This window comes from Balaenoptera ricei, chromosome 12 (genome assembly GCF_028023285.1).
Source record: "Balaenoptera ricei isolate mBalRic1 chromosome 12, mBalRic1.hap2, whole genome shotgun sequence".
Classification (NCBI taxonomy): domain Eukaryota; kingdom Metazoa; phylum Chordata; class Mammalia; order Artiodactyla; family Balaenopteridae; genus Balaenoptera; species Balaenoptera ricei.
In genome coordinates, this window is record NC_082650.1 from 86,582,062 (window position 1) to 86,592,811 (window position 10,750).

The 10,750-nt window shown below is 43.8% G+C and overlaps 1 long non-coding RNA gene across 1 annotated transcript; it reads left to right on the top strand.

Moving 5' to 3' along the window:
• The first annotated feature begins 3,293 nt into the window (after positions 1-3,293).
• LOC132376181 (uncharacterized) lies at positions 3,294-6,657 on the top strand. Its single transcript, XR_009506238.1, has 2 exons — positions 3,294-4,092; positions 5,176-6,657. It is a non-coding gene; the product is annotated as an uncharacterized LOC132376181 (long non-coding RNA).
• Positions 6,658-10,750: the final 4,093 nt, after the last annotated feature.

Sequence of the window (10,750 nt, forward strand, 5' to 3'; positions counted from 1 at the left end):
GAGTGGGTCCTATAAAGAGAAAAGGACCAATGACTGAGTTTGGTGTTCTGTCTCTAAGAACGAGAAAAAGAAGAGAAGGCAGTAAAAGAATCTGGTAAAAGCCAGATGAAGGTATCCAAGAAAACACAGTGTCACAGGAGCCAAGGAAGGAGAGCAATTCTAAGAGAGCAGGAGGCCAAAGGTACAGGATGTTGAGGAGAGACACTCAGGGTAACCCCATAGACAGCACCCTGACCAGACAGGGTGAAAATGGAGCCGTGGTCATTGTAGCCCCAGAGATGGCAGCCTCACTAGATAGGATGAAGATCAAGCCAGTGGAGGGAGGGACGGAGGACATTGAGTGTGACCTACTCTTCAAAATGTCATGTTTAGTCATAACAGGGATGAGGGCTGTTTCCATTCATTCCGTAAATTATTTCTAATTGTGACCTCCTTTGTCCTTTAATTGAATATTGACTTAAGTTTCATTAAAGTTTCAATTGCCCACCACTACTAAGATAATTTTTGCTTTTTTTAATTGAAGCAGTTAAAAATAGAATCTATGTATAGGCCTGAAGCTGGAGTGAAAAAGTATTGATAGTTTGATGATTAATTTATACTCTCTTTTAAAGTATATCATTTAATTCTAAAATGAAGCAACTGATTTTTTAGTTATTTGCTAAAAAGATGAACCCAGAAGAACTTAAAGAGACCCTTCCAAAAGAAAGAGAGAGAGAGAGAGAAGGAAGGAAGGAGGGAAGGAAGGAAGGAAGGAAGGAAGGAAGGAAGGAAAGAAAGAAGGAAGGAAAAGAGAAATAAAGAAAGAAAAGAAAAGAAAAAAGGAAAGGAAAGAGGCTTCCATTAAATCCAGCAGGTGTGGTATCCGCCTAACTGCTCTGGAACTGGACCCTGAAATGGGGTCAGGGTTGCGTTGTGAGTCCGACACTCTTGAAGCCATCATTTCTCACTTGGCTTCCTCCTTCTGTCACTCTGGATTGCAGGCTGTATTGTTTAATGTGGCAAAGGGAGGATTGAAATGTCTGCCTTCCTCGCAGTTTGAGTACTTTTTTTGTCTCATTGCCTAGTTATTATATAGGAAATCATAGGTTTAGATGGATTTCAGATCATAATCAGTGGGACTCGGGGGCCACCTGTATCCAGTCCACGCCCATCTTGGTAGGTTTATTCTCCTGAATTTAGGATGAAGACCTGGGTGTTTTAATTTGGGTTTAGCCAATTATATTTTCAATACATTTGCTGAACTGATTTTGGGAAACTTATTAAGATCTGGTTAAAAACCAGTCTTTTCAGAGATCAAAGATATTAACTAAATAATATATTCAGGGTCATCTCACTCTGTCAGTGACTTCCTGGAAATTACACTTGATGAATTTTTACAAAGGAAGTATTTCCTTCCCAGGGAAAGAAACAGGCAGCCAAGAAGAAAGACCCTAAAAGGGGCTAAGAAAACAGAGGGAAGGGGCTTCTGCTTCTGCTAATTCCTGCTAAAAGCCAATTTTAAGAAAACCTGTATTTTATACGTAACATATTTACTTAGATATATAATTTACTGGTAGATTTTGTTTATTGCTTATGTACACGTTAGTGTCTCCCCAAAAGAATGTAGGCTACAAAAGGGCAGGAATGTTTATTTAGTTCGTTGATGGGTCCCTAGCACCCAGAAGAGGGTCCGGCACATACTAACTGCCCCACAGCTGTAGCACGTGTAAATGAATAATCGACAAATCCCCAAGTCCCAGGAGAGTTGCACTTTCCTACCACAGAGGAGCCCTCTTCAGCATCCCCCATCCTGGCTACTTTCCCCTCTAAGAACCCCTCTCTTCTCCCAGGCAGCACACATCTGAAGCATCTCATTCCCCAGAGAATAGAGTCCTGAGGAGAGTGGTCCATCTCCTGCTCTACCATTTAGGAAAGGGCATCCTTCACCTGCCTTTCGTGGAAGCGAGAGAAAGGAGCCGATAGCCCACAGGGTCTTGGTTGAGGCAGGGAGGGAGATTAAAAAAACAAAAACAAACCTGGACACCAGTCTTACGACATAATTCCACTGAGACCACAAGCTGAGAGACATTGGGTCTATTAGCCTGCTTTCTGTTGCTGAGTATTCTGGGCTCTACACTTAAACAGCAAGCTGTCGTCTTGATGATGACGTTGTCGATTGCCCCAAGACAAAAGGTAAAGGTTATGATAAAAAGCCATGTATTTAACCTCTGTGGATAATGTTCACTCCACCCAACCCCCTTATTGAACAATTAAAGTGGCTACAGTATTATAGGGAGACAGGAAACTAAACCACAAATTTACGATATCATATTACCTGTCCCTGTGTGACGCTTTGGTGGGGCAGAGTCACACTAGCCAAAGAGTAGCAGCTCTCAAAATGTGAGGAAGCAGGAGAAAAAAGGAGGACGTGCACTTTGGCACCAACAGAGACCCTCTTATCCCAGCGTGGTGGCCGTGGAGACCACTGCTTAGATCCCCTTCCAAGAAACCCTGCCTGGGGAACGTGTTTGACTGACAGCCTCCAGCATCTTGGAATCTGCCCCAGCACTCGTGGCTATCTGTATCCAGGCGAAGATGGGGCAGGCGGGGTTCCTAGAGGTCAGCCAGCTCGCTCAGCGTGGACCTCCTCTAACACAGAGCCTTCGCTCCAGGACTCCATTTGGCTGGCTGAGACTTTCTAGAAAGCACTGCAGTGGAGACTCTTCCCGTCCAAGCCTTCCTTCCCTCTCTGCTTTCACAGGCATCAGATCTGCTTCCAGGTCTGAAGGTTCACCTGCCCCCTCCTGCCCCCTTCTCATTTCTCCTTCACGGGCACTCCTCCAGTGACTCTCTTGCCCGTCTAACCCTGTCTTGGCATTAGCTTCTTGGAAGATTTGAACAAGTATACCTCCAATTGCCAGTAGTTCCTGGTAAGCACACAGTCCTTGATTATCAATGTTAAAGAAAGTTACTATGGGTGAAGATAGCTTCTAAAAGCCTGATTGGGGATAATGCACCACCAAATGTAGGTGGCAAACGCCATCTCTGGTTACGTAATGGAACCAGTCAAGGAAGGTCTTGACCTGGGCTGCAAGGTGACTTCAGGAGGTCCTAGACCCGTTAAGTATATGTGTATTTTGTTGAGTGTGTGTGCAATTCTGCCTGAAGACCTATAGGTTTCATCACATTCATCTACAGAATTATCAACAGAGGCAACTAATTGTCAGTGAACTCAGCAGTTGTTAACATGAAATCTGTATCATGAACTAACTTATTTTATACAAAGTTATAAAACTTTCCACCCCAAACTAAAGGGGCTTTAGTCATTGTTAGATCCCTGCAAACTGAGCCTCTCGTACAAAGATAATCAGTACTGCATTCTTCATCTGATACTGAACTTTAAAAAGCCATGCTCTAATTTAAGGAGTTATTCCATGAAAGAAGTAAGTCATCGAACAAGCAATAGGTTATTTTTTCATATCAGGGGGCCAAATCTCCTGGTAGATGCTCCAACTCTCAGCCCAGATGATGCTTCAAGTTAATCCACTGGAAGATTGTGGAAATTACCTCTAGCAGCTGTTCTCAAGGAGAAGGTTTATGTCAGCACCACTTACATCAGTTGAGCTCAGAACTTTTGTGTCAGCAGCATAAATGCTGGCATGTCAGCATCTCTATTTTATACTCCCCAAAATGTGTATAGTTTAATTAGACCAAAGACAGGAAACGGTTTGTTGAGAGCTCAACCTGGATGTAATGTCTTCCTAAGGAGACATTCCCATCCCACCTGGGGGACCATCGAATTTGTCAGTAAAAAGCCAAACCCTCATGACTTGCCCTTTACAGGAAACTGTTCTCAGAAAGGAAAAACTTTACCCCTGAATCCAGTGGAGTATTTATGGTGAGTTGGGATAATTTGTCTAGACACCCCCAGACATCTGTTCTCTGCTATCACCAACTTCAGCCCTGCACTCTGAATTCTTCCTTCGGCAGGTGGATCTTGTTTCCAGGTTCAATTTAAATGTGAAAAAGGCTTCTGTGGAGAGAACCAGCAGATCAATCCACAGACCAGCCCTCCAGCCCACTGTCATGCTGGAACAGGCAGGCCCTTCCAAGGTAAAGCAAGTTCCCCGGAAGGAAGGGTAGACTCGTGAACATCAGACGGCTTAAGGACACATACAGAACTCTCTCCCTCTGTCAGTAAATGTCCTTTGAATGTATTTGGCTCTTACTTTGATGGAAAAACTCCTGCTCAGTACTCTCAACTTCTCAGTCGCTGGTAGTATTGTATGATCATTTTAGGAAGCAGCTCAAGTTCATCCTTGGAAATTTTGGAGAAGAGATTTTGTTGGGGGCTGGGGAGGGCAACAGACATATAGGCTGCTGTCTTTTCAGCCACCAAGGGGAGAATTAAATCCAGTAAGTTTTAGAAAATATTAGATCATTTGAAACCCTTTCTATGGAGAGCCAGGTAGGGGTAATAAACAACAGAGGAGAGTGAAAGACTGTGCTCAGACTTTTGAAGTAGAAACCAGAGATTTCTCTGCAATGATGACAAGCAGATACTAACTTCTGACAAAACAGTTGTTACCTCTAGCAAAGTTCCTTCCTGGCCACCTGAGTTCCTTACTTATATTTCTTTCTCTACCAGAACCTTCTTTTTCTAAAAGGAGCAGTCACCTTCATTCTGAGTGAAGGCATCTGTTCTGAAATACACACGAGCACGCGTGCACACACACACACACACACACACACACTTCAAGCAATATTCTTCACTGTAGAGATCTAATGGAGTAGATCCTGATGGTCATCATAATGATTTAGACCAAGTGAGGGCTCTCGTCTTGGGTTTTATCTATTTACTAAGAAGTCTGTTTACTGAGAAACCAGGACAGCGACCCAGAGAGGGTTATAGAATTCGCAGCTTGGAGCTGCCAATGTCCTCAACCAATAGCACTTAATGCTCCCCAAATGCCCATGGGCGTAACCCCACTGACTCTAATATTTTTTAAAGCATAAAAATCTTTTCTTCCAGTTTGACCAATGTCTATTGCACATTTTAGAAATTTACTTTTATAAACATAATTCTGCAGAAGCCAGAGTGGCGGGCATGAGGGTCAGAGTAAAATACATGAGGTGTCATCTGTAATTCTGTTAACACAGAGTCATAACTTTTACTTGTACTGCATCTTTTTGAAGGAGTACAAATTGCTGTACTGTTGTCACTACAGAGCCACTCTGCTAGATTTCTGAGGAATTATAAAGGACACACAAAAAACCTCTAAGGATGAAAGAAGTGAAATGCTGTCCCTATCCCAGGAAATTAGAGACAGCTGGACTTCTGTGCGTACCAGAGTGAATGATCAAACAAGCCATTACAATACTGTACATGTAGCTGTGAACATAACTTCTTGGAGAAGATGATACTAACTAGGGTTATGCAGGGGTGCTTTTTTAATGACATGAACAAAGCAGTTTTAATACCAATAAAGTTTCTGGGTCCACTGTGTTGAGCAAGCAACATGGAACTGTGGATCTAGCCTTGGCCCTTCCACGGACAGCCCATGACACTCTGAGTAAGTCATCCATCCTTTTATTTCTTGGATTCTCCTCCAGCAAAATCAGATAATACTTCCTACTTGTCAATACACCCTGTAGAGCCCTTGAGAAGCTTAGCACTGGGATCCAAAATCCCAAGGATATTCGTATTTCTCATGGATGCCGCCTGGGGTGTCTGCCTAGCTCACAAGATCCCCAAACTAGCCGCTGTGATGCAGGAAGTTTGTCATAGAAAATGGTCATTTCTGGACTGCAGGAGGCTAAGTGCTTGTCCACAGCTGATCAGTACAGGCATAGACAGGTCATTCAAACTGGGCTGACTAAATTCTTCTCCCAGGACACCACATGGAAAGACGGAAAGGCACACAAAGATTGGAAACTGTCCATCTAGAGAGTCGTAAGACGTTTTTTTAAAACTCTCAGCTTGGGCTTCCCTGGTGGCGCAGTGGTTGAGAATCTGCTTGCCAAGGCAGGGGACACGGGTTCGAGCCCTGGTCTGGGAAGATCCCACAGGCCGCGGAGCAACTGGGCCCGTAAGCCACAACTACTGAGCCTGCGCGTCTGGAGCCTGTGCTCCGCAACAAGAGAGGCCGCGAAAGTGAGAGGCCCGCACACCGCGATGAAGAGTGGCCCCTGCTCGCCGCAACTAGAGAAAGCCCTCGCACAGAAACGAAGACCCAACACAGTCATAAATAAAATTAATTAATTAATTAATTTAAAAAAAAAAACCTCTCAGCTCCTCCCCACACACATTGGAGGGGATTCCTCACCGAGCCTACAACCATCACAGCCGGGGCCTGCTGTGGACCACAGGGACCCATCCCACCCCCATCCCTTTGGGGTGCTCCATTCTACAGCCCTCCACCCCACTGATGGTCGATCACATGCCCCCAAGACTCATGCCTCTGGGTAACCCAGGAGCCCCATGGCTGGACCCTGGTTCTGGAAGTTGGGCTGGTGTGGGAATTACTCTTGCTGGCCGGCACAGCATCTCTTTTGTGGGACTGTAAGAGACTGGGCTGCCGGGATGGTGCTCACACACTGATTTGGGAGCCCTACACACGCTATCTGTCCCTGTCAGAGAGCATCACTAGTGGTAAGAATAAAGTTTGTTTTGTGAGACTTTTGTTTCATACGTATGTTTATATAATTTGTATATATAGTTATATAAATATTATTTATATTATACAAATATTTATATAATATATAGAGATGTTTATGGGAATACATTTGTTATAAATTTATATTTATATATATTGGTATATAATAAATATCTTATTGTGGGTCATAGTAAAAATGGCTACCCTTGCTGAACTACCACCTTCACCTGAAAATAGATTAATATCTGTAAAACCAGTGTTGGTAAGCAGGCAGTAGCAACACATGCTACAATGTGAAGTTTATCTCCATCAAAACAACTTAGAAGAGGTAGAAACAAAGGAGAAACATCTAGAGCAAGATGTTTATTTACAATTCCATTCACACCATTCCATTCACAATCCATTCATCATGAGTCGAACAGACAAAATAGATACATCCTTTCTTTTGTAACTGGGCAGAGCTGGACACCCTTAGCTCAAAAGGGACAAGTGGTAAATGCAGACAGGTCGGACTTTCCTGGTGGCGCAGTGGTTAAGAATCCGCCTGCCAATGCAGGGGACATGGGTTGGAGCCCTGATCCGGGAAGATCCCACATGCCGCGGAGCAACTAAGCCCATGCACTACAACTATTGAACCTGCATTCTAGAGCCCACGAGCCACAACTACTGAGCCCGCGTGCCACAACTACTGAAGCCTGCGTGCCTAGAGCCTGTGCTCCACAACAAAGAGTAGCCTCCTCTCGCCGCAACTAGAGAAAGCCCGTGCACAGCAACAAAAACCCAACGCAGCCAAAAAATAAATAAAATTTTAAAAAATAAATAAAAGATAAAATAAAATAATCTGTTGTTTCAGTTTAAAAAAATGCAGACAGGTCACACAGGCCTTGGTTCACAACTGCCTCTCTTAAACAAAGCCAAACAGAGTATCACCTCTAAGCCCCTTCAGACATCTGAGTCTGTCATTAACGCAAAGATCTCAAAGTATGACCTTCATGTCATTGCCTCTACCCCATCTACCATTTTGCTTGGCTTTTAAAATCCTATCATGTTACTGATCAATAATTGAAACGTAAAATCCTATAACTGAGTTATTTCTATTAGATTTTTTCATTCCTATGGAAAATAAAATTAGTCAAGATAAGTAAAAAAAACAAAATTCCAAACAATCTTACATTTGCATGACTCCTAGAAATGTCAAATTGATTTTTAAATCTTCCTTAATCCATTCAGTCAGTCGTGTTGAGAGTCAACATGTTAGCACTGTCAGTGCCTGGTCAGGCCTGAAAGAGACAAACTCTATGACTCGAGGCTGAAAGGAAAGTTCTAATGCACGGAAAGCTGTCAAGTTCCTCGTGATTTCTTCCAGTTTATGGGTCCTCATTATAACAGCATCCATCCCTCTTAAAAATCCATCCATGACTGTCAGATATTCTTCCTTCAATTAAAGGTTATTCTCCCTGAAAATGTTTCCAAAAGGATGCTCCTCTTTTCTTTGAAAAGTGTGGATGGAGGGGCTTCCCTGGTGGCGCAGTGGTTGGGAGTCCGCCTGCCAATTGGGGGGACGCGGGTTCGAGCCCTGGTCCGGGAGGATCCCACATGCCGCGGGGCAGCTGGGCCAGTGCGCCACGACTGCCGGACCTGCTCTCTGGAGCCCGCGAGCCGCGACTGCTGAAGCCCACGTGCCTACAGCCCGTGCTCTGCGGCAGGAGAGGCCACCGCAATGAGAAGCCTGCGCACGCAACGAAGATCCAATGCAGCCAAAAATAAATAAATAAAACAAATAAATTTTTTAAAAATTAAAAAAAAAAGTAACTCAGGAATATACAATAAAAAAAAAAGAAAGTGTGGACAGAGAAAATAGATTTGAACATCACATTCTTTGACAGCTAGCATCACTCAGCCCACTATTTTTTTCTTTGAGACAACACAGCCTTTTTATGTTGGTCCTGTCTCTGTGTTTATGACATCTATCACCACGTACCTGTTAGGGTAAAGCTATGGCACCACAGGGAGAGGCATTGACGGCCAAATCCCTTGTAGGTTATGTCAGGGTGAGTGATGGTGGTGGAAGCGTGGAGAACGGCAGAAACTGGGAGATTCTAGGATGCTTTATCGAGATCAGAATTTGTGCAAAGCTCAAGTGTTGAGTGTTTTCTTGAACATTTTTCATATTCAACCTAAGCCAAACTTTTATCTTTAAGCCCAGATCATTCCACAAACCAAGTGACTCAACTAAGGGTATTTTTCAGTATTTCGTTATCCAGTCTGATGGGTCCACAATAATTCAGTATTTAATTCTGAACCCACTTGATATTTTTAGGAGAGGATCACAATCTTATAAAGAAAAGGATATAAAGAAAGGGAAAATGCAACGATTGGCTTGTGACTGCTAAGAGCTCTTTTCAGAGAGGGGAACTCTTACCTTAACGCGCCACACTCCACGTGCATATGAGCAAGAAGGCATGCCTAGAGGAGCGCCCTCTAATTATGGTGGGAAATCTATAACCATGTCCAAGCTGGGCTGTGGGGATTATCTCCAAAGGACACTATACACAGAGTCACAGAAATACGCCGACAGGGTATTCATCATTCAACTCTGGGTCACGCAATTGTAAACATGCCCCATTTGCTGGTCCATTGGGCCTGGGTGGCTTTTAAAAATAAATCCTGTGATCTCCAGTGAATAGCACTTTTTGTGGGTGTGGGTGTTCACGGTTTTGTTAAATGTAAACATTCAAAATAGATCACAATTTTCATAAATTTGCTTTGGCATTTCCTCAGTTTTTTATAATCTGGGACCTTCAGTAGTTGGACATGGCCACAAGCTCTCTGCTGTCCTTTCACACACCCCAACCCGAATCCTGCTTTGGTCCTTGCTGTTCCTTTCTCCCTCTGCTGTTCCTAAAGAAGCAGGTCCAACTGACCTCCCCCCCCGCCCCCGTCACTGCAGAATTAGCGATGCCCTCCCCTGTGCTCTTTATTAAGATGCCGTCACAGTCTGCGCTACATGTTTCATATGAGCGTGTCTGTCCCTCCATTCGCTGCGAGGGCTCCAAGGCAGGGACGTTACCTTTGTCAAACTCAACAATGTTCCTCCTTCCCCTCCTCGGACCTGCTGGTACCCAGGGCCCGCTATGCACTGTAGCTCCTTGGCGTTGCTCACAATGTTTACGCCCTTGTCGCCCCTTCTGTGTTGTCTACTCATCAAGAGTCAGTTTCTTTTATTCCCACCAGGCTTACACTTATTGTAAGTGTGTGTGATTTCTTTAAACACTAAGCAAATATAAAATGAGTGCAGCAGAAATGAAAATTTTATTTTTGTGAAATGTATCCTGAAAGTTTTGGGGGAAAGTAGATGAAGGTGAATCACACACACACACACACACACAGAGCTGTCAAATAAATAATGGGAAATACCACTCTACGCAGCTGAGGGGAACTCAAACATCTAGAAGGATTCTGTCCTCAGACTGACTGTAGGTATCTTGAAGTCTTTGCTCCATCTTAAAGAAATCACAGTTGAACAGGATAATGCATGAAGGGCTGGTTGCTTTCAAGAACAGGATAGAGATCCAGACTATTTCCAGACTGGAAAAAAAAAAAAAGTCTTGGCTTTACATCAAAAGATGGGCAAATTAATTCAAGTTAAAATGAAATGTTTCAGAAATATCCTCTAAAGTTTTCCCTTCTTTAACCTGCTTTTAAACATGAACTAACGAATTCTTGATAAAAGGTCTTCTACTGAACCTTGCGCTGCCCCTATGAGTTTGGGTAAAATCTGAGCCAGACTAAAGCTAAGGAGGTGGTCCCTCCCTGACGGTGAACCTGAAATGTGACCTGAGGCGCTGCCGGTGGCCCTGAGTCTCCTCGTGGAGGACGCAGAACAAATCAGGGATGAGGGATGGAGACAGGAAGCCTGTGGATTTGGGTCCCTGAGTATTTCTCCCGAGGCCAGGCCTCCACCCTCCATCCCACGACTGGTGACATGATGGCACCCTTTCCTTCTGCTTAAGTTCACTCAAGTCGGGGGTTTTTTCCCACGTAAACAAAGAGTCTGATCAAACAGAAAATAAAAGACACCATTACTTTATATACAGTCATTACTATAGAAGTTG